At 43.0% G+C, this 26,445-nt stretch overlaps 1 protein-coding gene and 1 long non-coding RNA gene across 2 annotated transcripts in view; one reads left to right on the top strand and one right to left on the bottom strand.

The window, feature by feature from the left end:
• Positions 1–26,445, top strand: part of KCTD16 (potassium channel tetramerization domain containing 16) — a 445,658-nt gene that overhangs the window by 38,721 nt on the left and 380,492 nt on the right. The gene's annotated exons all lie outside the window — the stretch shown is intronic.
• Positions 3,461–5,588, bottom strand: LOC146811082 (uncharacterized). Its single transcript, XR_014966680.1, has 3 exons — positions 5,376–5,588; positions 4,993–5,108; positions 3,461–4,554 (listed from the first exon to the last, which is right to left on the bottom strand). It is a non-coding gene; the product is annotated as an uncharacterized LOC146811082 (long non-coding RNA).

Here is a 26,445-nt window from a genome sequence, read left to right as displayed (position 1 = left end):
TTAAAAACTACCTTTACAACGCATTTCCATTACAACGCATACTACCTTTACAACGCACACCATTACAACGCATAATATTAAATTGCATTTAAGGTAAGTATTAGATAGTATAGGGGTAAAAGTTACTTTTCTAACTCCAGGGGGTGCAACAGTAGGGTAAGTGTTGGATAGTATAGGGGTAAAAATTACTATTCTAACTCCAGGGGGTGCAACAGTAGGGTAAGTGTTGGATAGTATAGGGGTAAAAATTACTATTCTAACTCCAGGGGGTGCAACAGTGGGGTAAGTGTTGGATAGTATAGGGGTAAAAATTACTATTCTAACTCCAGGGGGTGCAACAGTGGGGTAAGTGTTGGATAGTATAGGGGTACAAATTACTATTCTAACTCCAGGGGGTGCAACAGTAGGGTAAGTGTTGGATAGTATAGGGGTAAAAATTACTATTCTAACTCCAGGGGGTGCAACAGTAGGGTAAGTGTTGGATAGTATAGGGGTAAAAATTACTATTCTAACTCCAGGGGGTGCAACAGTAGGGTAAGTGTTGGATAGTATAGGGGTAAAAATTACTATTCTAACTCCAGGGGGTGCAACAGTAGGGTAAGTGTTGGATAGTATAGGGGTAAAAATTACTATTCTAACTCCAGGGGGTGCAACAGTAGGGTAAGTGTTGGATAGAATAGGGGTAAAAATTACTATTCTAACTCCAGGGGGTGCAACAGTAGGGTAAGTGTTGGATAGTATAGGGGTAAAAATTACTATTCTAACTCCAGGGGGTGCAACAGTAGGGTAAGTGTTGGATAGTGTAGTGTAATATTATGCGTTGTAATGGTATGCGTTGTAATGGTAGTATGCGTTGTAATGGAATGCGTTGTAAAGGTAGTTTTTAAAAATGCGTTGTAGTGTCATGCGTTGTAATGTCATGCGTTGTAATGGATTATTCGTTGTAAAAAATGCGTTGTAAAGGTAGTGCGTTGTAAAAGTTGCGTTGTAAAGGTTGTTCCCCATGGGGGCCCCCTCCATGTACTTTGCAGGGGGGGCTTAACTTTCGTTATGCCACTGGACATATCTCTGCACTTGTGGTGTCCATCACAGGCCTAATGGTGGCTAGCCAGTCCTACTGATCATTATCTCTCGCATAGTTATGGCCAAACCTGTCACATTTTGCACATTGAAGGAATCCTTGGAATAGTGGTGGACACCCTTGCCATAATGATGGCCCTGGAGCATAAAATTCCTGGGCACTATAGTTACCAGTATTTCGTGCACCGATAGTCATCTATGTCAAGTAGCAGTAATCGTATGAGTAATAGTGGCCAGAGGTGGCACAGTAGCAGCTATTATTGGCACAATGGCTGCACAGTGTGTTGTTGACATTGTTAGCCTAATGCTTGCAACCATGGCCTTATAGTAGGCATGATGGTATATTTATCGTACATAATTGTGACCACCACCAGCATAAATTGCACCCTGACATACCCCTTTGCATTACCCTTGCCAGACCTGGCTTAATGCTTTTCTTTGTATAGTGGGACATCCTTAGCATTATGGTAACAATTCCTCGCACAATGATGACTGTGCCCAGCACAATTCTTGTTATTCATTCCATATTAGTTGCATCCATTGTGTAGTGACTTGCCAGGTATATTGTGATCATCCAAGGAAGATTAGGTGAAACACTGGCATTATGCGACCATGTCTAACAAATTGAAGACCATATCAGGCATAGCGATAGATATGTTTCTCATATGTGTGGCCATCCTTGATACATATTGTGGTCTGTCCTGTAATGAGCATCCCTTGCATAATTGGAGAGAGTTTGAGAAATAGAGGTTGTTGTGAGTAGCTTTTTTATCACCCTGGTATAAGTTGGCCTTTCCAGGCGTGATAATGGGTTCCCTTGGCATAATGATAACTCTGATATTTAGATGGCTTGCTGTTTATGGGCAAAATATGTGTTTTTTCAGGAAAGGACAAGAACCTGTTTCATTACTACATTATAAAAATCATGTTAATACAGTGATAAATAAAATGTTTGCTGAAATCAACTTCTATTATGACCAAGCTGGGCCTGACAGTGCACACAATGTTGAACACAAATGATCTTGCATATACAACAAACATGTTCTATTTCAGACTTTCATTAGCCTGGACACCCTGAAGGTTGATCTGGAGACAATAGGGCCTGGTTGTTGAAAAAAGGCTGAGAAGTTGAGAAGCTGTTTGGGGTCAGTGATCCTCGTCCGCTTTCACTTCCATATAGTGTTTCTCTCCGCAAACAACCACACACAAGACTAGTCCTCTTGCAATGCATGTTTGATGATTAAGCACTGCACCAGTTACTCCCCTTTAGCATAGATATCAGAGGCCATTGTTGTGATGCATTAGCAAGGGTGCTGTTTGGTCGATAAGAATAGGGGGTGTGAGCTCTAGATTTTATGACAATCACTGTGGCATGTCATGTTAATCATTATATGAGAAGCAGTGCGTGAGTGGGACTTATGGGGCAGTAGAAAGGGAAGGAGTGCAATTTGTGAGGGGGTACTCAAAACACAGCATTTTGTAAAACAATCACGTTTTAAGACCTTCAAAACAGAGGAGAGAGAGTGTGTGAGCGTGTTTTTGAGTATTTAAATATCCCAGGTGAAACTGACAGACACCTTACCATAACTGACTGAGAGCTCCTATGCCCAACTATTTATTAAATAATGTTTGCCCCCCCTTCACCCTCCCCCGCCCTCCTGAAGCTACACCCCTGTGCATGAGATAACATGGCTGCCAGGCTTGCTCCTAATGAGTGATCAGCCTTTCTGTAAGAAGAGCTTCTCGCGTGCATGCTAAGGCACACTTCAAGAACACTCCACCACCCGCTGTGCCGTAAGGCGTAAACGGTCCTGATTAAGACATTATCGCTGTCGACTAATAGTATAAGTGCTTTTCCAGACGGTCTGCTAACAGGATTACTGCAGATTTCGCTGAGCATCGTCCATTGATCAGCTTAAAGGGATGAACCAACCCTATCTTTTTGCACCTCTGAGAAACTGACTAAAAAGATATAAATAGGGCTTAAAAAGTGCTGGGGCTCTGGAGTTATTACAAGCAACCTATTTGGGGCCAAATATGCGGTCCCCATAACTGAGTAACTGGTGTCATGGTGTATTAGAAAGTCTGCGGTAAATCCATTGACTTGGTATATTTCAGCGGGGTCCTTTGGCAGCCGGGTGGGGAAATAAGAATACCAGGGAATCAAACCCAGAGCTTTCAATTCCCTTTGTAATTTCTCAGTTCGCAGGGGAACCCGTTTTCCACCACCTGTGATCTCCATTAACCGAAGCCCCGCCCAGTCCACTGCGGAACCCAGGGCATTGATAGGTTTCTGGGGCAGATTTAACAGGGCCAGCACTAGGGAGCACACAATGAGGCCCATACTGGACAAAACACCACACGAATGGGCAAGCAATTTGTGATTTAACTCACATTCCAAACATTTTTTTTTATTGTGTACAGTGGTTCATTTCCAAGCACATTTTTCCAAATATTTTATTTTAAAACGATAGGTTCCAGAGACAGTTTTGCAAATGAGCTAATAAATGATGCAGTTCTCCCAGGTCTGCCACGGTACTCAGAAGCCATATAGCGATGCCCGATGAATTCACTCAGTTGGCGATCATAAAACTGGAAGCTCAGTTGAAATTTATGAAGACACAGGTGGCAAAATGGCTCATGGGACAGCAGAGGAGGCGGCTACTGGATGGATGGATTTATGTATTTATCTATTTGCTTATCAGCAAATTGAGCACTCCGACAAGAAATGTTGTAGATAGCAACAGAATCACTGGCGCACAGGTCAATAGCAGTCTGATGTGCACATGCATAGAATCTGTTGGCTGGGTGGCGGATGTTGAATGATGATGGGGCAATGCATCCCTGCATAGGTCCACCAGATGTCTTGTTTCAATGCAAATAACAGGAGTTTGAAGAGATAAAATCTCCTCACGTATCCCTTCAGAATATTTCCACTCTGAGCGCGGTTTATCGGGTGGAGGCTGTCTTAGAAGTGTTTTTCAACCTTTCAAAGATGGCTGCCGGGGTGTGTGCATGCAGGTGCAGTGGCCACTTTTAATGTTTTTATGCTTTAATGAAATCCATTCACAGGTGAGCACTGCAGATGAGCATGCATCTGTGATGGCCATCTTTAAATGGGATTTTTTAAAGCCTAATAAAAATAATTCAAAGATGACTGCTGTGCATGCAAGCACAGTGGCCATCGTAGAAAAAAAATAAAAATTGGTTAAGCCAAAAGGATTCAACGGTGAGACATACTGGATTTGTTTACGTTTGTCATTTAGCTGTAATCACATCCGCAAGATTACTTTACAAACCATTATCTGCAGAAGAAAATATAGTCATTATGAACGTTTTTTGGAAGTGACATTGCACCGTAGGAGATTTATTTTCCCTTCTTCTATTGTTATGTTTTATTTTCTTCAAACGACCTTCCTCTAGCCAACACGTGTTTCGTCGTCTTTAGGATGTTTCCACAGGACTTCGTCAGGGCTAAAAGCAATACAAATACCACATTGCTGTATGATATTTTGCCGCAATAGACATATAGCGGATTACAGTACATGCTCTTTAAAATTAAAGTTTTTGGAGCTCTATCAAACTCAGTGCATGACTATGTTGTCTTGACATAGTGGAAACCCGCCCTGCAATAGTTCAGACAGTTCACATGACTGTCATAAAATACATCAAGGTGTAATACATTTTCTGAAAACCATGCAAGCGGTGACGAAACACCTATCAGTTCTTGCTGAGAGCACGTGAGTGCAAAATCTGTTATGTAAATCTTGTGAAAATGGCACAAGTGAATTAAACCTATTTATCTCCTTACATCCCAAACATTAATGTGATATGTGGCTATTGTCTAGTGTCATTGGCGAAATTTTGGAGCCACTTGTGATATGAGATCATTAAATGAAAAAGTGTACCTACATCACATGAAGGACATTGCTCATCTTGGCGCCATGATTTGGACAGCTTTCCTCGACATGTTTAAATGCGGCACGTACACACCACTGAGCTGCATAGGATGTACATCTGTGGAGTAGCTGAGAGCAGAAACGCACAAATTAAGAAAATCATTGAAATACAAAGTGTATTTGATAGTGCAAATCTAATGTAACTTACAAAGGAAACTAGCATTCTTCATTTTTATATTATAGTTTTTAACCGTTTTAACTTGCATGGGTCACTATTATGCGACTTAAGGGTACTCAATCTTCTGGCATTAGATACACTCGAGTACCACTTTACTTTTCAAATAATCTATAATTTCATTCTTATTAGCAATGTTTGCTGATTAATAAAAATCACACCTTTTTAGAAGCCTCCACCCTCAGGGCACACCCATCTAGGGCCAGTGCTCTCGAGCCTTTAAGTAGATGTCCTCGTGTGTAAACTCTGAGGTGCAGCACAATACACTCATTTAATGCGCAGATTGAGGGCCATGGCGGCCTCTTGTAGAAGTGTCTTCCGGAAGAGGCGCTGCCTTTGCTCCTGAGGCCTCGTGTTCCATTAATGGCCTGTGTGCTCAGGTCAGCACTTTTTGCTGGTGGTGTTGAGTTTCCGGATATTTATACAGTTTCTGGCAGAGGCTCCTGGAAGGAGAATGGATTCACTCCCCTAATGTTCTCTTGGCAGAGACAAGTGGCTGCTAAAGTTACTGGCGGAAGTGGCATTTCAGCTCAGTGGGGGAGGGGATGGCCAGGCTTGTCTCTCCTGCTTCACACAGCAAGTAATGCCTGACAGGTCTGTGGGAACGCAGATACTTTTAAGAATCATTTTGTGTGGTCAAAAACACAGTTATTTTAGCATTAAATATAATATGTATGTCCTCATTAGTACCACATCATCTCTGGGGCACAGGACATTTTGCAGTTTTAGAAGACCCCGTCCCTAAATCTGTCTTTTTCAAATGCTGAAAATGAGCTAGGACTCAGGCCTCCTTGCACCCTGAGGGCCTGACCACATGTACTGCCTTGGTGCGTAGCTTGGGCAGTAAGATTGGGGGGTAGGGGGGTGAGCTTAAAATTTTCCAACAAATACCCTGAGACATGTTGGTAAAACACATTATATGAGAAGCAGGACATGAGGGCAGCGACGGCCCGTGTAGGGCGTGTTACTGGGGCGGTGACGTGGGGCAGAGGAGGGGCAGGGTGGGGGGTTGCAAAATGCGGCATACGGCCGATTGCAGGTAAGTTACGAAAAAAATAAAGAAAACGAATTTTGTTGCGCGCACTGCATCGCATTTGGTGATGCTGCGCGCACAACGAAATTCGTTTTAGGGGAGGGGGAGAATTTCGCTGTTTAAAATGCAATATTTTTCAAACTAATCAACATTTTTTAGGTCTTCAAAACATAGAATAGGAGAAGTGTGTGTGCTTTTGTCAGTGTGGGTATGTGAGAATCCTAGGTGAAATCTGATAGATAAGCACCTGTACCCGACTATTTACTACAGAATGTATTTTCAGCATGGCGTAACACCCCGTACCCCCCTCCTGGACCTATGCACCTGTATCCCGGGGACCCTTCTCATAACAAAGCCATCAAAGACTGAGTGGACAATGAAGAGAGAGGGTGTAAAGTTACATACAAGACATATTCAAAAGCGTTTTTGGATCTAAGGGCTCATTTAGCTTTTTAGGTTTTTGGTTCATTATGAAATAATTACTAAAAGGTATTTAAACCAATAATTGTAAAATCTCTTGTCTTAGATCAAAATGGTGTAAAGCAGTTACATAAAATTGCCCTTAGCATTACCCAAGAAAAATGAACTGGGAAGTCCGCTTGTTTATGTTTTAGTAAGTGAAATCTCTATGTGTCAACATTTTCCGAGCCACAAAATTCAATTCAGTTTTAGAAAGGCTAACACATTCTTCAAATCTTACTTATAAAGGTTCCTTAATTATCCTAGCTGCTTATATAAAATTTGAGCCCATCAACACACACCATTATCAACTCTGTCCAACAATTTATGGAAATTATGAGGATATGGAAGAGATTATTAAAGTATCCCAGAGTATTTACCACCGTTTTATCATGCCAATAAGTTAGAATAGATTTTAATCCAACAGCTTTCTTCGGAGCAGAAGAAGGAAGTGAAAGTAAATATTTCAAAGCGCAGATCTCCAGTTCCTCCTTGCCTAAGATCTAGCATTAAGAGCTTTGGGACATATAATACATTGCGGCTGTGGTATTTTTAGTTGGAAATCCTTAATTAAGAAGGATACTGAATAGCCTTCATAATACGTACTAGATTTACAGGAGCCACCAATGGATTTTAAGACACTGAGTATGGAAAGTTCAATATGTATTGTCCACTTCTCGTTGATTTGAAACATCGCCCCAAGTATTTATAATCGGTTTCCCCCTGAACTTTTGACCATCCTACAAAAGATGAAAATTTTCTCATTTTTGAGCCAAATGCAATTGCTTATATATTGTCTAGATTAAAACCTAAAATGTGTTGCACAACATTGTGAAAATGTGTTTAAATTCTGCTCTAGTTTTTTTTTATTCTGCTGTAGCCCTATTTAGTAAAAATCCTTTAAACATACATCTAGCATACGTAGCCAATTTTATGACAACTTTCAATGAAGATCACACCTTGAACATACATTCCTACCTGATCATAGTCTGCTTCTCAAACAATTAGGTAGGCGACTTCACGTAACAAAGACAGCAACGTCCCCAGGTACGCAACTGAATTCTTTCAATCTTCTGTGAAAGGGCTAATGCTAGATTTATTTCTGACAACTTTCATTCTATTCCCTTTCTTTCCTTTCCATTATACCAACAACCTGCTGTTTACAAGTAAGCCACATTCCAACATTTGGCAATTTTCAATACAGCTGCCTATTTGTCCTTCTTAATTCACTCTCCCTCTACATATACCACTGTGACTATCATCCTAACCAACCACAACTTTGATATTCCTAGCTCACTATTTCGACTGTAGCTTTCAAACACCTTGTCCTACCCCTTTGTCTCGCTATATTCTTAATCGGCCCTTACCAGCAACTCAATATTTATATGGGCTAAGTTCTGTCCCGACCACCGAACTATGATACCTCAGAACTTTGAGATTACATAAACCGCACCATGACAGACGGGCTTCCCTCATATAAGGACTTTTTCACATTCCTTCCTACACCGTCGACCATGCCCACCCCAATGAGGCCATGCCAGACATCAATACTGATCTTCCCACCATCATCAGTTTCCGCTGGTCCTCTCTTCACATAAGTGACTTGTCCGCTCCTCTCATCAACAAAACATAATTTACACAGTCCCGCAGACCTCGTCCACCCCTTACTTACACTCTTTCCTCACTTTCTAAGGCTGTACCTTATTCTTTTCAGCAGACGACCGGCTACATTGCAGAAACCACACAGTTTACCACCATGATATGGGTCATACTGTGTCTTCCTCACTCTCCTAGTCTATAATTGACATACAGTATAGTTTGCCATTTTTCTAATAAGAATGCAACCAGCATAAGCAACCATACATACAAACAACATCTGTTATCTAGTATATTTCTTCCCCTGTATATCTACAGAAATGCTAAAAGAATACCAGAAAATATCAAACAGATTATATACAACTATTACATTTTTATACCAGCCAAATATTGCGATTTTTTCAAAAACACATTTGCTTTGTTATGATCAATACAATCCTAAATGTGCTCAAATCCTTGACCCACAATTGTTGATGGAGAGTTTGGGCTGCAGAATTCAACGACGTACGGAAATTTAAATGAAATACAAATCAATATTTTTTGAGTATGACAAACTATTTATACTTATTAGTATTACAACATTGATACATTCTTACTTTTATCACGGCGATGTGTTCTGCCCTAATTTAAGCATGCTCTTTTAATTATCAATAGTCCTCTCTTTTTTAGACAATCATGAGTTACCAACTCTGTTAGATATAGTAATATTGATCACCTCTACTCTTTTATAACATTTGTTTCTGCAGTATTGTAATTCTGTTGTGCTGTAAATAAAATTTATTTTTACTGATTTAATGGCTCTTCATTTATCAACGTTATTCTTTTATTTAAATTTCCATTGAACACAGCATAGTGAACCGTTTGAAATTGCAGAACATTATAATCGGGGGTATATGGGTTAAACAGGGAAAGGAATACAAATATGGAATACTTTTAGTTGTTAATTGACAGGAGCCTCTAGACATATAATCAATCAAAATAATGTAAGAAAGTCTTTAGAGTTTCTTATAACTATGGAGATAATGTCCCTTTAGTCTTAAAGCAGGCAGATGCAAATTTCCCAGGCTGGATGATTGTACCTTGAGGTGGTGGCATCCACATCGCTTCTGGTGGTATTTTAGAACAGATATCAGCCCAATGTTTGCAGATCTTAGCGATGTTAAAGAACATTATTAAAGTGTTGTGCTTTGAAGGTAACGTTCTGTGTAGTGTGTTCTGTAAGACACAAAGGGGCACATTTATGAGTTTGGTGGCACAGAGCAGCACAGCAAGTCACCTTTCGTAGCTGCCTGTGTCACAGGGAAAGGACAGGTATATGCAACATTAATCCAATATGACATCCTCCATCCTTTTCCCTTGCGCTGGTGCCGTTTTGGCAGCCTAGCACCACTGTGGGCATCCTTGTACCATAGGGTGCCTGTGTTGTAATCAGGATTGCTTTTCTGCAGGAAGGGGCCCCTTCCTGGACAAAAACACTCCTGAGAGACGTTTTTTCTTTTTATAGAAAGAAGAACAAACAAGGAGAAATAAAGTTATTTTTCCTTGGTACACCTCTCCTGGGTAGCTGTATCTTTTTGTCGCATTCCATGGTTTACCAGATTTGGTAAATCTGGAAATGGTTATATAACCATGAGCGTTGTGTGGGAACATCCATGCGACACCCATGGAAAGCCGTCCTTGCGCAGAGTAACGCAACACAGTGATTTGCACTGCAGTGCATTACTCTAGATTTTTAAAATTCATTCAAAGCCATACACATTGACTTTTCGTAGCTTCAAAAATATGACTTAACGTTTGCGCCGCTCTTGCATCACGTTGCGTGGTGCAAGAGCGGGGCAAACCGGGTCATAAATATGGCCCAATGTGTCTGATCTTGATGCATGTGCCTACTAAAAACCAAAGAATCTGTCTATGGAAGTTTGGAATGCCCCACAAAGTGGCAATTGAACGCTGGCCCTGCAGCTTATATTAGGATGCATTGCAATTTAATGAGCTGAACCAAAGGAAGCTGTGTAAATAGTGTTTGAATGTGAACAAGGGAGTGGCAGAAGATGTTTTAGCCATGTTGAGCTGGCACCTGCAGTCCTTCTCCTATTGGTTTACCTTCTTTGAAATGGTAGGCTTGAAATTTAAGATAATGCACATATTCTGCACTTATCCTTTGAAGGATTAACACTTACTCAAGGAATCAACCCAATGGATTGGAAGAGACTGACACCATGTAAGGTCTAGTACAATACATTCTCTTTGGCCAATCTTTTGAAGCCACCCTGGCATTTAAAGCCTTGAGGCACAGGGAGATTCTTTCAGTGAGTGGTGTGAATTGTTGATGGTCGGAGCATGTAACATTTTGTGTGCCATATGCACACATTTCGAAGTAGTGGCAGAAGTGTATTTGACTGGCAGTCATTAGTCAAAAGTGGTCAGTGAATATGCGGAGGAAAGTGAAGAGCCTGTGAGCTTTCTATATCAGAGTGAATGAATGGCTTGTGGACAGTAAGAAACACTCATTGAGGCTTTGAGATCCACTGGCGAAAAGGTTATAAGCTAATCAAGTGCTGTCCTGGGGTGTTGAATAAGTCTTTATATATGATTAATCAAGATTAAATTGTCAGCCACTTCAACAGCCCCTAACACATCAAGTAGAGACAAGATAGGATTTGCATTTATATTCAGTACTTTGTGCAAGCATTCTCTGGTATCTAGAAGTGTGAAGTTAGTGTCATGTTTCAAGTGAAAGTAAGAATCATGGGTATGCAAGAGGTGATTGCCAGTTTTATTTACTGAACAATGGTTGCTTTATTTTTGAGAAGTAAATGAGGCTATAGAAAGGACACAAGTTGACATGGATGTCAGTGTATACAGTATTCTTTGGTGACTGTCTTCGTTCAGTTTCATAGGTACCATGTCCTCTTCAGACATTGTGTTACTAGAGCAATGACATGAGCTACAAAAAAGACTTTTTTCTAACATAACTGGCTGGGCAATTGTAAGAATTAGCCAGAAGTGTCCTGTGGACTTCCTTGCCTTTATCACCTACAGCTCTGTGATACATATTTTAAGAACTTGGTGGGAGCATGAGGACACGGTGTTTCATCCAGTGGTGTAATGCACAATAATTGGTCCCCCTGTAGAAGGTCAAGAGGGCCTCTGGTCTCCTAGATATTCCTTTTTTGTGCTAAATGCCCCCTAAAATGGTAGGGGGAGCCTGAAGGGTTTCCCCCTCCCCTGCACTGCAGGGGTTGCAGGTGCTTGTGTTATGCCTCTGGGTTCATCATGGGACACTGGGAGCATTATACATGAATTGCTGTTGTGATTAATAAGAAACATTTAGGTTAAGACGACTGTCTGGTCTCTGATGCAAAGATCTATAGAGGCAGGATGTTAGGGGCAGTATATGTAAGATGGCATGCTGTGCTTTGATGATTTAATCTAGTAGGCATTGTAGGCTTTTATAGATGGAAGTTAAGCCAGCTGATCTTCAGCTGTAAGTCATTTTTTCAGCTGTGTTTTAGAAATCAGTATTGATCTTGACTTCAGCAAGATCAGAGTTGAACCATTGTTCATGTGGTTGGTGTTCGAGTTATTTTTTTTAAGCGACAGTGCCTCAGGGGTGAATGAAAAAGGAGAATTATTGGGCACGATAAAGGCTTTTCAGAAAGCCTCTAAAGTATCTTCAAAATAAGATCTGATGATGCATACTGTCCGTGTCCTATTTTCATTGGCAGATTGATGTGATGAATAGAGAACAAATGGAGAAAATGGTTAGAGCACACAAATGGGGAAGCTGCTAACTGCAACAAATTTAAACGAACCCAATCAGAATAGTGAGTTTAGAGCATAGCCTTTGGGTTTGTTGGGTCTACATAGAGGGATGGCAAGGTTGTACGTATCAAAAGCCTTGAGAAGTAAAACTTAGTAAGTGTTGTCCTCCAAACAGATAAAGAAAGCATCCATAATAATAATTTTCTCGGTTAGCCTAGTAACATCACATTTAAGGATGTCATCCATATGGCAGAGATTGGGACTGGAGTTCTCTATATCACATTAGCAATGCAGGGTGCATGTCTGTCATCAATAATTTTGGAAGTAATGTGCTAGGAAAATTTGTGAAATTTCAAGCGGGCATGTTACCAAGAACACTCAATCTAAGCCCTAAAAACAAGACTTTAATTGTGTGAGACTAAGACATTTTGAGTGAGTTATGAGATCAAGAAGTACCACTACTGGCTTAAAGGTAGACTTTATGTTAATACTTTCAGCATAGATGTCCAAAGTGGCACTCACCAATCATTCAGATAAGGATAGAAAGCTTAGAACGGATGCAATGAAAAGACATTTGCACATTTCTGAAGCATCCATGATAATTTGAGGTGTTTGGAATCCATTAGGTGCACTGATTATCACTTATTATGAGTTTTTGGCGAATAACGTGGATGATGAAGCTCAGTGCACCAAAATCTTCATGCTCCGATAACTAATGAGCATTTTTCATCCAGTAAATTTTGGCATTTTTTGGCCTGCCAAAATTTACCTGGTAGTTGAGAGGGTGGGCTGTTATCCGAAAACTCTCAGTAACAGGATTTCCTGCAGATACTAGAATTTAACAGGCCAATCGCGATGAGGGCTTAAGTCAAGTGAAAAGAATTAAGGGGCATATTATCCTGAAACGGCGTTAAAATTATCGCCGCTTTAGCGGCAGAAAACTGCTGCTAAAGCGGCAATAATGGGCTTGATAATATGCCCTTGAGAATTCCCATAGAAGCCCATGTTCTGATGTCAACATAGGCTTCTATTGGAATTCTCTGTGGCATATTATCAAGCCCATTATCGCCGCTTTAGCGGCAGTTTTCTGCCGATAAAGCGGCGATAATTTTAACGCTGTGCTTGATAATATGCCCCTAAGTAATTTGACATTCTGCCATACGTAAACATTCACAATATAGTGCACCTTTACTTCTATATATGGCTTTTCCACACAATGTGAGTCATCTAATGACCTATGTCATGTTCCCATCACAGTTTGAGATTGGCTAAGCTATTGGAGCAATTATTGACTCACGTGCTGAATATTAATGAGACTGCTTTCTTTATTAATTGCTTGGGTAGGACCATGTTTTGTAGAGGAGACCACTAGCGAAGAAGGGGGAATTTACTCAATATAGACGTTGTTGGGGCACTAAATATGTATTATGCTAGATGCAGAATTTGAATAATGGCTGTAGCCTCACTAAACAAAGCTGATGACAATTAACTTAGCTCGGATGATATTTATCAATAGGAAAAAAAGTGTTTTTCAAAGGAAAACAAGATCATTTATGGAATAACAAAAGGCACTACGCGAGAAAAATCTGCCCGACAAATCTGTTCTACTGGGCTACGGAATATCATTAAAAGTGTTTGTTATATTTGCACCAGATGCACTGTCAACCGGGACTTGGATCCTCCAAATCAAACATTGAAAGTCAAATACCGCACTGTTCTACTGACTGTGCCTTTCGAAAGGATGACAAGCTTACCTGGCACAGAACGGAGGATGTGCTGTTGCTTGGCTCCCCTGGGAGGCGTGCCAGTCCTCTGGCACCCAACACTTTCCAGCTGCAGCCTAAAGAGTCAGTTCTTTTTGATGAGGGCCGAGGGAGGGATTAGGCACCTACATTTGAATTTGGGAAATTTCATTCTGAGCAAAAACAAGCTGCATGATTGTTCATAGGGTAAAAATTACATGAACATAATATATTCTAAGAACAAAAACTGTTACACTGTATTCATTTTTATGCATATTCCATACTAAATCATACTATAGAAGGACTAATGTAAACGCAGCCGCGGCTGCTGCAGGTAAGAGGAGTGGAGCCGGCTGGGCTGGGGGGGATATCGAGAGACGACCACGAGGGAAGATTCATTATTTATTTAATTTTCCCTTGTGGTCGTCTCTCGAAATTCCCCCCCATAGCTGGCCCCACCGCTTTTACCTGCTGCGTCCGCGGTTGCGTAAAATCCTCAGGGCTGTCTCTGCCATGTGGATCAACTCCCTTTATTCTAGTAGTGAAAAGGCAGAGAAATTGTGACTTGATTGCATAATCACGTCAATAGAAAGAAAATAGTGGTGAAAATGGCACAAAAGCAGTTGTTGGTTCTACAAATGGAACAGAAAAGAAAGATCAGAAACAAAGTTGGATCAGTATCAATCAATCAATCACGATTTATAAAGTGCGGCTAATCAACTGTTAAGATATCCAGGCACTTGCAGGTCCCAGAGGCTTTTTCGAACATTCAGGTCTTGAGGGCCATTCGGAGTTCCGGAACTGAGGAGATGGTCTGGAGGTGCATGGTGAGGCTGTTCCAGGTCTTTGCTGCGATGTGAGTATAGTTGAGGGAATCAACTAACATAGTTTGATATCATTTGTTTCTACACATTAGTATGGATTACACATAAGATTTCATATTAATACAAAAAATGGTGCTCAGAGTCTCCAAAGTATCTTATCAAAGGCTCCACGCTCTTCCAAACTTTATTGGGCAGTCTCTGTTGAGGAATCCCACCCTGTGTACAAACATACAACAAGCCATATTTGGAGGGCGCAATTCAGTTTTTTGTACCAAATAGCTGCTACACTTGGGTGCCGCATCTCTACTGGTCAGCAAGTATACTTTCATAGCATAATAAATTTAGCTCACCTTAAATCCCTAGCAGCATTATCCTCGCCTGGAGATCAATGGAAACTCCCAGAATGTCCACCAGAAGCAGCGGGATCTGACTTGAGAAAACCTATATTTAGGCCAGAGCCATCGGATGTGATAGAATGTATCCTTTGCCCACAGCCCCTAAAGCCTGTAGTAGCGGGGTCCTGCAAACTTTCAACAGTTTGACCCTGAGGTAGTAGATCCTGATGAGAATGTTTATTTGGATCAGGCTGAGACCTGCCCTTATTCTGCCCCATCATGCCACATGTCCTACTCCTTGTAGCCTGAGTCATCTATTTGCCCTAGGCGCTGCTCCCATCGTTATTTCAGATTATCTAGGATATTAGGGGAATTATTAACAAGCACTCGGCATATTAGGAACAGCACTAGGGTTGCTGCATACATTGAGAGAACAGTCACCTATGTTGTGCAATTCTTGTCTCCACCCTCTGTTATATTGTGTACAGCACCCTCATGTGCTGTAATGTCTGCAGTGGACTACACAGCTCTGTAATAAGAATGAAGTGGGAGCAGATAAATAACAGGGAAGCTTACCACTATGGAGCGACTGCATATGACGCACTATGCACATTGTATTGTGTATCGTAACTGCTATGCTGGCCTATACCTCACAATCGCAATACATGTATACTTGCGAAGAATGTGATGACATCTACTATATCTACAATATGTTTACTTGGAAAAGTGCCTTGGACAAATGGTGTACAAGTACTTGCGTAAAATGTTAATAAAAATATGTTACAAAAAAAAGAAAGCTTTTTCTTTTCTAGTGCTTCAGAAATGTCCTCGTTTAAAGGGGAGAGCACTTAAGCAGCTCCACATCTATAGTTACATACTTCCACAAGGTGTAATGTAATTGCAGAAATCTACAGGGCACGGTTGGGATTACCTTATCCCTTCCCCTGCACCTGGAAAAATGATTTCATGCTTCTTTTGTCTCATTTATCTCCTGTTTTGATATGCCAATTAAGTCACATATTGGGAACCCTGCTCGGCGTTTAAGGTTACTGAAAACTAAATTGCATTCATAGGACTGGCACAAACAGCAATTCTGTAACTTTTTCCTGGAATATATATTTGGGCTTTCCTCAATCTTGGGAGTAAGAATCCTGTATAGAATACGCTGATGGAATTCCTCTATGCACTAATTGTATGTGGTAGAAAATGCTAAAGGTGGATTCTGCCTTCGGGTTAGCACTTCCTGCACCACCCAACCATAAATGAGACACTGAATTGTGCCAAATGTAAATTTGGAAAACTGGACAGGGACAGCAAATCCCACTCATATTAGAACATCTGACACTTCGAACAAACAGCCTTACCTCTGGTAAGCTTATTATCTTAATGGAGTTTATTTAGCAGCTTATAAATCAGAAAGATTCCTTCAGTTAAGCTTAAAGAAAATGAGATGATTCATACCATTCAGTTCTTAGACACATCTTCCCTTAAATATTAATTTTGGTCCATGCGATGGTTTCCTTTTTTTAGAACCAAGGTAAATTTTACAGGAAAGGGAACAGCTTCTAAAATAACTTCACAGGTCAGTATTCCTACAAGATTTAAGTCCTACCAGAGAACGATTGTAAGACTGACCTTGAATCCAGGGCAACTCTCGAGCGACTCCAATTGTTCCACTAGGATTACTTTGGTGTTAATGATCTCTCCAGCAGGGCTGCACTGTAAGAACCCTAAATACTTCAGGGAGCGGTGCTTTTAAGAATGTAGGAGGAGAGCGCACTGGCTGCCTTCACCTGTTCTCCCAATGCACTCTGGTAGATGCAGTTCTGAATAGTGCTTATACTCACAATTATCAAGCGTTGCCTATCCAGCATTGACACAAGTGCTTGATAGCCTTGGAAATATGTTTCATGCTAATTGGTGCACATCGGCTAGATAAAATCCACTTGTTTTGTGGTCCTCAGCGATCCACGTTACATTGAATATCTGAAGCTGTACCACTCTAGGCACATAGGAACATTCTTTAGGAAATGCAAACAATGTGAGAAGGGTAATGCATGCCTGCACCAGTTCTCCAATGCCATGCCAAGTGGTGTTTAGATTGTATCTTTCTTAATGTAGGCTCTGAAGCTGTCCAGTGTAAAATACCGCTATAGAGAGATTGTCATTTGGTATTGGTGCCTTCTGTAGTCTAATAAAAGCACCAATAAGGAGTTAGCCTAACTATGGACCTAACAGTGGGTGGCTGCAAGAGAGACCAGAGGAGAGAGGTTATAAGAACACAGCACGAATACAGGGCTAAAGGGCTCAAGGGCAATGATCAAGGGCCTAATGTCAAGGATGCAGTGGTGGCCGGCATGGCTCGCTGGTGGTTCGGCGGGTGCAGGCTGGGGAGGTGGAAGGAAGGGTGTGCAGGGGGCAGGGTGCGTAATGTAAAAAACAATTAAAAAAACAAAAAACACTTACCTTGCCGCCCGGTCTTGTGTCTCTGCTCCTGCTCTTCTCGTTGAACGCAAGGAACAGGAAGCACAGTCAGGCTCCCCTGACCAATCACAATGCTGCAATGCAGCATTATGATTGGTCTGAGTGTCCTGGGTCGACGCTCAGCCAGGGAATGGGGGCCTGGGCATGTTCTCCATGTGGACTGTAATGCAGCCTGCATGGAGAACAGGGAAAGTGCCCATGACTGTTTTGGGCGGCCCGAGAGGGCCTGCCAAACAGTCATGTTCACTAGGACTGGGCACTAAGGATCTGAGACAGGTAGGCTTTAGCAGTAACAACAAAGGCATTGAATATACAAAGATCCAAGTATATTCAGGGCTTGTTAAGGCAGCAATTCAGAAAGCTGAAAAGGAGATATTAAAAGAGGGGATAAGGATAATATCTGAAGTTGAATTTGAAGACGAAAAACAGCGAGACAAAGTCTTTCTGAGATACCACGCAGGCTTAGGAAAAAGGCAGGTGAGATTGATAGCTGGGGGGCGCAGGGAAAGGGCAAAAATTTCCATCGCCGTAGAGAATCTGGAACCCAATAAAAATTGGGACAATTGGAGCCCAGGCAATAGCATTTTAAGTACATCATCGTGGGATTTGAACCGGTCAGGGTGCCTTAGCGAAATCGATTAGGACACCGAGTTGCCGCATAGCTTGAAAATAATCACTTGGAACTTAAATGGGTTTGGAGGGCAAACAAAAGTGGAAAGTTTAAAGCACGTAGCACAGTATGTTGACAATATTTGTTTGCAAGAAACATGGCTAGGCGGCAACACCCCAGTAGTTGAAGGGTTTATTCAATTACATAAACCAGCCAGCAAAAATAAATGATTTGGCCGTCCCTCCGGGGGGATCATGACTCTCACCTCAACTGGGATAGCGAAAGAGGTGAAGCTAATAAATACAACATGTAAATGGTTGTTGGTTTGCAAAGTATCCCAATTGGTCACCGAAGAGAAGGATGCCCATCTAATTCTTATAAATGTGTATATTCAACGGGGATCCCAAAATGCATATGATACTGAAATAGGGCTCTTTAAAGAAGATATAAATACCTTCAATGAAATGTATGGGAATGACACAATGGTGGTAATGGGTGATTTTAACCATAAACTATATTACGGAAAGATAGATCAATGGTTTGAGGAAATTTTGAGCTCTTATGATATAGGGCCAGCTAAATTCCCTACGTGTTCATACACTAATCAGGAAGAAGCGTTAGGGAAATTTTTAGGATCTAAAGGATTATTCTGCTTAAATGGCAGGATGGATCCCGACCCCTCAGCCATACAGACCTTTAGAGTAGGCAACCAACTGTGCCCTATAGATTACAGTCAGTCAGAAAAGTCTTTATTCGAATATTTCATCATAAAAGACATTAAAACCATCAATACAATTTAGAATAAATTAATTAAAAATTTTTTACATAATGAACATGTTAGGCCAATAAATACACATAAAAAAATATTAAACAGTATAATTCAGTAAAGACTTAATCTTATAAAAAAAGGCATACACCACATGGGAGTAATGAAACTTGGCTTCAATATACAAGGACAGAAGTTAATAGCTCTTTCGCCGGTTGCGTAAAATCCAAGCCCAGCTAATAAATTTGGCCACACCAATAACCACAAGTGTCGAGGTGTCAGACTTTAATATTCTGCTAGCGGCCTGGGCAGTTTTAACACCCAATGCACGGCAAACAGGTCGCAACCATAGCCTTCTAGGATGGTGGTACTCCGGACATACAAATAAAAAGTGATCAACTGACTCAATCTGATCCACACATATGGGACATTTGTCGTTGCCAGATATGTTCCAATTTTTAGTAAAACAATGTAATGGGAGGGTGCCAATTCTAAATTGGTGGTATAATTTCCGATCCTGCTGTTTTGTTATAACATCCCAATATGCCTCGAGGGATGATTCGTCCTTGACAGCCAAATAAGATGCGGACAAAGGGCTGCCAGTCAGGGAGGCGTGACGCTTACCTGAAACCCATAGCCAGTAAGCATCTCGAAAGATTTTTTTGGGGGGAAAAACAGCCGACATTGGATTGGACCAAAGATCACCCATGCCCATATCCGACAGGATAGATTTAATTTCAGACAGCCAGCCAATTCTAAGGGAGCCCCTAAGAGCTTTTACCTCTAACAAAGCCTTAGCATATAGGGACAGCTCCGGGGTAGTCCACAGGCGTCGCCAAAATGCCAGCGGTCTATACCGAATCATGTCCTCAACGGGCTGACAGCCTAGCTCATATAAAAGAGGGATACGCGGTGAGGATTGGGGTAACCCAACTGCTGTCCTTAAAAATTTATTTTGTGCCACCCTTAAGGAATCCAAATTGCTAAACCCCCACAATTCGGCACCATACATCACTGCTGGGAGAATTTTTGACCCGTAAATTTTAATCAGGGGAGCCATAGGTTTAGTAAGGGATTTACTATGTTCTTTAAGTAAGGCTCCACCTAGTTGTGAGTGCTTAAGGCTGAAGAGATCAATCTGCGGCTTCCACCTTAGGTTATCACTGAATAAGACCCCCAAATAAGTGAAGGTGGAGGTCTGCTCCAAGGTTACTCCGCCCATTTCCACCCTAGCTTTTACTGGACGGGTATCACGAAAGACCATAAACTTGGTCTTCCCAACATTAACCTCCAACTCATGATCACGGCAGAACAACTCGAACCTAGACAGTGCTAGCTGGAGCCCCTGTCTTGTTTTCGAAATTAAAAGTGTGTCGTCCGCGAACATGAGTAGGGGGACTTTCATACCAGCAATGGAGGGTGCGTCTGTCGGGAAGTTAAGGAAATATTTGATTACTCCATTAATAAACAGCGAGAACAGGGTGGGGGCCAGTACACACCCCTGTCACACCCCTTTGGACACCTCAAATCTAGCAGTCACCTCCCCTGGTTTGCCCCATCGAACCTGTGCAAATGTGTGTTCATGCAACTTGACCAGCAGTTGCAATAGTTCAGCCGGTATGGCCATCTCCTGTAAAACTTCCCACAACTTGGACCTTGGCACCGTATCAAATGCAGACCGTAGATCCACAAAGGCTGCAAAAAGCATACCGACCCCGAGATAGACCTCTTTCCAATATAACAGCATGAACCTAAACGCTTGATCAATGGTTCCAACATGTGACCGGAACCCAGCCTGTAGGGGTGTTAATATGTCTTTTTCTGAGATCCAACTCGTAATACGACCCAATAACAGACGAGCTGTAATTTTTTGAGCCGCATCTATGAGGCTAATCGGCCGGTAGTCGGCCGGGGCAGAGCGATCGCCTTTCTTATAGATTGGCAATATCTCTGCCCCGAACCAAGAATCCGGAACCGAAGCTCCTCTAGCCAACGCATTAGCTAGTGTAGTAAAATAAGGGACCCATAGATCCTGCTCCTGTTTGAATAAGTCAGCAGGGATGCAGTCAGGACCCGGTGATTTGCCACTCGGAAGAGATTTCAAAATTACCTCAACCTCACTGGGGGCAAACACTAAAACCCCAGCATCAATATAAAGGCGTGGCCCACCTTCTGGCGCATCCCTGGACTTAAACTGATTTTCAAAATATCTGACCCACTGATCGGGTTCAACATGATTAGCCGGAGTCATGTCCTGCAGGTTCCTACCCCATTTGAGCAAGTGCCAAAAATGGCACATATTCCTACCATCACAAGCCTCATATAAGTCTCTCCAACGTGATTCATCCCAATTTGACTTTGCTAGTCTTTGGGCAGCTTTGTACGCGGCTCTACAAGACTTAATGAGTACCCGTTGCCTGGATTTGATTGCTGCTATTAGGGCAATACGGGACTCTCTGCAGGCCACGTCAAACCATGAGTTATCCTTCTGACATTTGGGCTTATCAATAACAGGGAGACTTTTAATAAAAAAGATTTTCAGCCCCTCAAAAAGTTCTTTGTGGATGCCCGAGATGATGGTCAGGAGCCCATCCTCAGACTCGCAGAAGGTCAATTTACACATGGCTATATTTGCCAAGTTCCTGATAGCTTCCCTAACGGATGCATTAGAGGCAATCTTTGGCCAGCGTACCCTTCTCAGGTCATTAGACAGGATTACTTGAGCATGCACAGAGACATCAATATCAATACTGGGGCCAGTAAAACTACTATCCAATATGGACAGTGTCAGGGGGTTGTGGTCACTTTCTGGCCTATCAATCACTGCCATATCTACGATGGCCGGCCACAGCTCACAATTGACCAAAATATAGTCAATTCTACTTCCACTTCTGCCATTATTAAAAGTTAACTTCACAGTCCTGTCCGATACCGTTCTGCCATTAGTGGCCCTCATCCCCGTTTCAAGGCACAGGCCCTTCACATATAGGGCTGCCTGAGTCCATTTCCCAATAGGAGCCAGTTCCAGCTGGGGAATACCCCATACAGAGTCCTCAGCCTCAGACAGTTTACCATCATCCACCCCCAGGGGTTCAAAACAGGTATTAAAATCACCAGCCACAACCCTGTGACCCACACTCTGTAAAGTGTGGAGTAGTTGGTCTAATAGATAAACTGACGGAGAGCATTTGCCTCCAGGGAGACCCCTCGCATAGATATTAAATATCAGCAAATTAAGGCCCCTACTCGAAGTGACCCTGATAGCCAAAATGTCAGGGTTGTCAATCGGGAATTCCACGACAGTGATACCCTCATATTGGCGTACCCAGATAGACAAGCCACCCACCGGCCTGCCTCTAGATCCCTTAGAGGCAGGTTTAGAGTAATTCACATACCCTAATCGAAATACGGGATCGACTGCCCAGGTCTCCTGAAAAACACCAAATATCTGTTTGATCAACAAAGTCCACCCAATCTGGAACAGCCTGTTTAGATAGCAAGCCGGCAATGTTCCAAGAGGAAATTGTTAAGTTGTGACATGTGGAGAAAAAATTATTCACCACCTGGGCGGACACAATAGGTTGGGTGACAGGAGATACACTAGGAGAGTTTGCGGGTACAGATTGTAGGATTGGGAAATTTTCCTCAGCTTGAACCAGCTGGTTTGTTTGATCAGGTATCTCCCGACAAAAGGCCAGTAAACTCCCACTTTCCCTAGTCCAAGGGGGGTTATAACCATCCCACAGTCAGCCATTTCCAGTAAGTGTTCTACCAATCTAGGGGATCTGAAACTCAACACCACACAGTCCCCTACCAAGGTCTTCTGGGAGTGGCCAACCCAGGATACCCGCCTAACCATTTTGAATTCTTCAAAAAGAGATTTACGATCCCCAAATTTATTTCCAAGAAAGTACAGAGCTTTATTTTTAAGGTTAGACCAATGCTCTCTGGACTTATCTGATATAGGAGGGACTCTAGCTAGAATAACGGTATACGGTGTTGCTTCTGGGGGGAGATGCAGACTTATGGGCGCTTCAGAATCCTCTAAGTTTGGGGCAACCGATCTTGACGTATTCCCCGTAATCTGTTGATTAGGTAACGATCTTCTGGCAATATTAGGTGGGGACAATGGCCGGGTAATATGAGCACTGGGCATTAGGGGACCTGTGGATTTCTTGCTTGAGATCGTCCATCTAAAAGACTAGTAGGGACCCCCTCACCAACATGACAAACCCCCTCCTTATTGTACGACACAGGTAATGGAACAGCCATCAACTGTGCACTTCCCAAAGAGGCTTCAATACGATTGAGCCTTTCTACCACCAAGTCTAGTTTGTTTAAAACTGGTTGAATGAGAGACACTAGTTGATCCCTGAATAGAGAACACAGGGGCTCAAAACTCTGCTGGGCTACAAGATGCGGAGGATTGGAACTTTCGGGGGCAACAGGTTGCACATGAGTTTGGACCACCACAGTTCGAGGGGCAACCCTCGGGGCACTTGACATATTAGGACCCCGTCCTTTTCTTTTCTTGCATGGGGGTTCACTAACTTTAGTCCCCGCTACCCGTTGATTAGCCCGAGTGGTTACCATGACAGGGCTGGGAGGGGAACTTACAATTAAAGAGGGAACAGAGAGCCTGGACCCGGGTGACACACTTACTAGACCCAGCGGGGAACAATTACCTGATCGACTAGTTGAACGGTTATCATGTAATGCTAGGGGCACGACACAAGACAATACTGAAACAGGATCCAAAGATAGCCTTCGTTCCACAGCTAAAATTTTATCATTAATAACAGATTCGGCCCTTGTTAAATAATCGTCCAGGGTCCCTGCCAACCTGCCCTCAGCCTTTCTCTTACTCATAATGCTAGATAAAAATAAACCACACAACCCAAAAAAATAAAACAATATACGCACAAACAAAATGTATGCCCCTAGTAATACAAGTTGATTCAATAAAAACCTGAAGTAGCTGTATCATCCGGCAAAGTCAGTGGCCGAAAGAGAATGGGCCCAGCCCAGCCTCAACCGGCCACAGACGGGCAAGGACGGGCCCGCCGTTGGCCCGGGCTTCGCCCGGGCGCGGCCCGCACGCGTCCCGCGCTGCGGAGGATTTGCGTGTCTTTTAAGGACCTACGGGCGCCGCCTGATGACCACTAAGGCAGGCGCCCAGAGAGGCCACTGGAATGCTGGGAGGTTGAGTCCTCTTCGGCCGTTTCCCTCACGGCGGTCAAGCGATCACGGGCAGAGTCCCAGGTGCACACCCCTGCGGCCGTTTCCCTCACGGCGGATAGCTGGGTAAGTGGTGCGAATCTGAAGAATTACAATAGCGCGTCCCGCGCTGCGGAGGATTTGCGTGTCTTTTCAGGACCTACGGGCGGCACCTGATGACCACTAAGGCAGGCGCCCAGAGAGGCCACTGGAATGCTGGGAGGTTGAGTCCACTTCGGCCGTTTCCCTCACGGCGGTCAAGCGATCACGGGCAGAGTCCCAGGTGCACACCCCTGCGGCCGTTCCCCTCACGGCGGATAGCTGGGTAAGTGGTGCGAATCTGAAGAATTACAAAAGCGCGTCCCACGCTGCGGAGGATTTGCGTGTCTTTTAAGGACCTACGGGCGCCGCCTGATGACCACTAAGGCAGGTGCCCAGATAGGCCACTGGAATGCTGGGAGGTTGAGTCCTCTTCGGCCGTTTCCCTCACGGCGGTCAAGCGATCACGGGCAGAGTCCCAGGTGCACACCCCTGCGGCTGTTCCCCTCACGGCGGATAGCTGGGTAAGTGGTGCGAATCTGAAGAATTACAAAAGCGCGTCCCACGCTGCGGAGGATTTGCGTGTCTTTTAAGGACCTACGGGCGCCGCCTGATGACCACTGAGGCAGGCGCCCAGAGAGGCCACTGGAATGCTGGGAGGTTGAGTCCTCTTCAGCCGTTTCCCTCACGGCGGTCAAGCGATCACCGGCAGAGTCCCAGGTGCACACCCCTGCGGCCGTTCCCCTCACGGCGGATAGCTGGGTAAGTGGTGCGAATCTGAAGAATTACAAAAGCGCGTAGATTACATATTCCTTCATGCCTGGAACCATGCTATGGTAAAAAGGTTCCAGGTAATTAAGCGTAAGCGTAAGGATAGCAATCATAATGCTTCCCCAAAACTTGGTATACCCCAAACGCTTGACTAGAAAAATTGACTGAAGAGTATGTTAAGAAATTAGCATGTTTTCAACAAAATATAAAGACGGATAGTGCTAAAGGCCAGCAGGTAGCATGGTATGTGGGTAATTTAGAACAGGCCGTGCAATGTCTTAGAGTGCATTTAAAAAATAGGAAACAGGATAAGGTAAACACACAACCCAGGCAAGGAAGGCAATCCAAGTGGTTTGATTTGGTTGGTCAGAATAAAAAAAGGTCTATACAGAAAATAGAGCGATGCCTGAGGTTAAGTTACGACCAGGAAAGCCTAGTAAATCTGACCAATTTGAAGAAAGAATATAAAACGCTAGTGAGGAAGCAGAAAAGGATCTTTAAAGAAAAATGTTGGGAAAACCTGCTAGAGACAATAGAAACTAAAAATGTGAAAGGGTTTTGGAGGATGATACAGGATGCCTCAGGTAGGACCCCTGGAAACATGTGCTGTTTTGTGGAGGAGGCTGCATGGGCAAATTATTTAAGCAAATTATATGAGGTGAGTAGAGCACTGGAAATAATTAAGGAAAAACCAAATTGGACAGGGTCCATAGAAGTTTTAAAAACAGCATTTACTGTAGAAAAAGTAAAAGAAACAATCAAGAAGCTAAACCTATCTCGTGCAGCAGGGCCCGATAATCTTCCGGCCATTATAATTAAAACACAAATAGGTTGGTGGGCAGGATTCCTATCCCATATCTTTATTGCTATTTTAGATTCAGGTTATATCCCCAAATCTTGGAGAGGGGCGATTATTAGACTACTACACAAAAAGGGTGATAGGAAGGACCCAAGGAACTACAGATTAATCAATTTGTTGGATATTGGAGAGAAGGTATTCTCCAAAATAATCCTGGGCAGATTAAAGGAGTGGGTGGAGCAGCTGTCGATAGTGCCAGTGGAACAGGGAGGCTTCAAGGAAGGACATTCTACTATTGATCACTGCTTTGCCCTTTGGGCAGTGGCGGGAAAGTCCTTGGAGCAGCAAGGTAAGCTGTATTGCTGCTTCATGGACTTTCGCGCAGCTTTCGATTTGGTGGATAGGGAGTGCTTGTGACCCTGAGAAACTATGAGCGTTACAACAAACAAATGATGGACGGAATGCTGACAATGCAAACATTCTCCCCCAGTCAAGAAATCTGGGTTAAATCCATCGTTATTTTGCCCACTACACCACCCCAGTTTAGACATGGCCATATGCAAATCAGTCTTGACCCTGTGCCTCATGGGAACAGTCCAGCCCGAACTGCCAAGCCATGTCTTCCCTGGACCGGAATCAAGCATCCTAGGACCGGTTTCTGGCTATCAGCCGTCATCAGCCAGGATAGCTTGACTCCAGTGGCGTAGTGAGCACGGGTCCCACGTCTGGGAATACCCATCCCACTTAGGGCGAAAAGCGTTACAACAAACAAATGATGGACGAAATGCTGA

Source organism: Triturus cristatus, chromosome 7 (genome assembly GCF_964204655.1).
Source record: "Triturus cristatus chromosome 7, aTriCri1.1, whole genome shotgun sequence".
NCBI classification, from domain to species: domain Eukaryota; kingdom Metazoa; phylum Chordata; class Amphibia; order Caudata; family Salamandridae; genus Triturus; species Triturus cristatus.
This window is presented reverse-complemented; position numbering and strand designations above follow the sequence as displayed.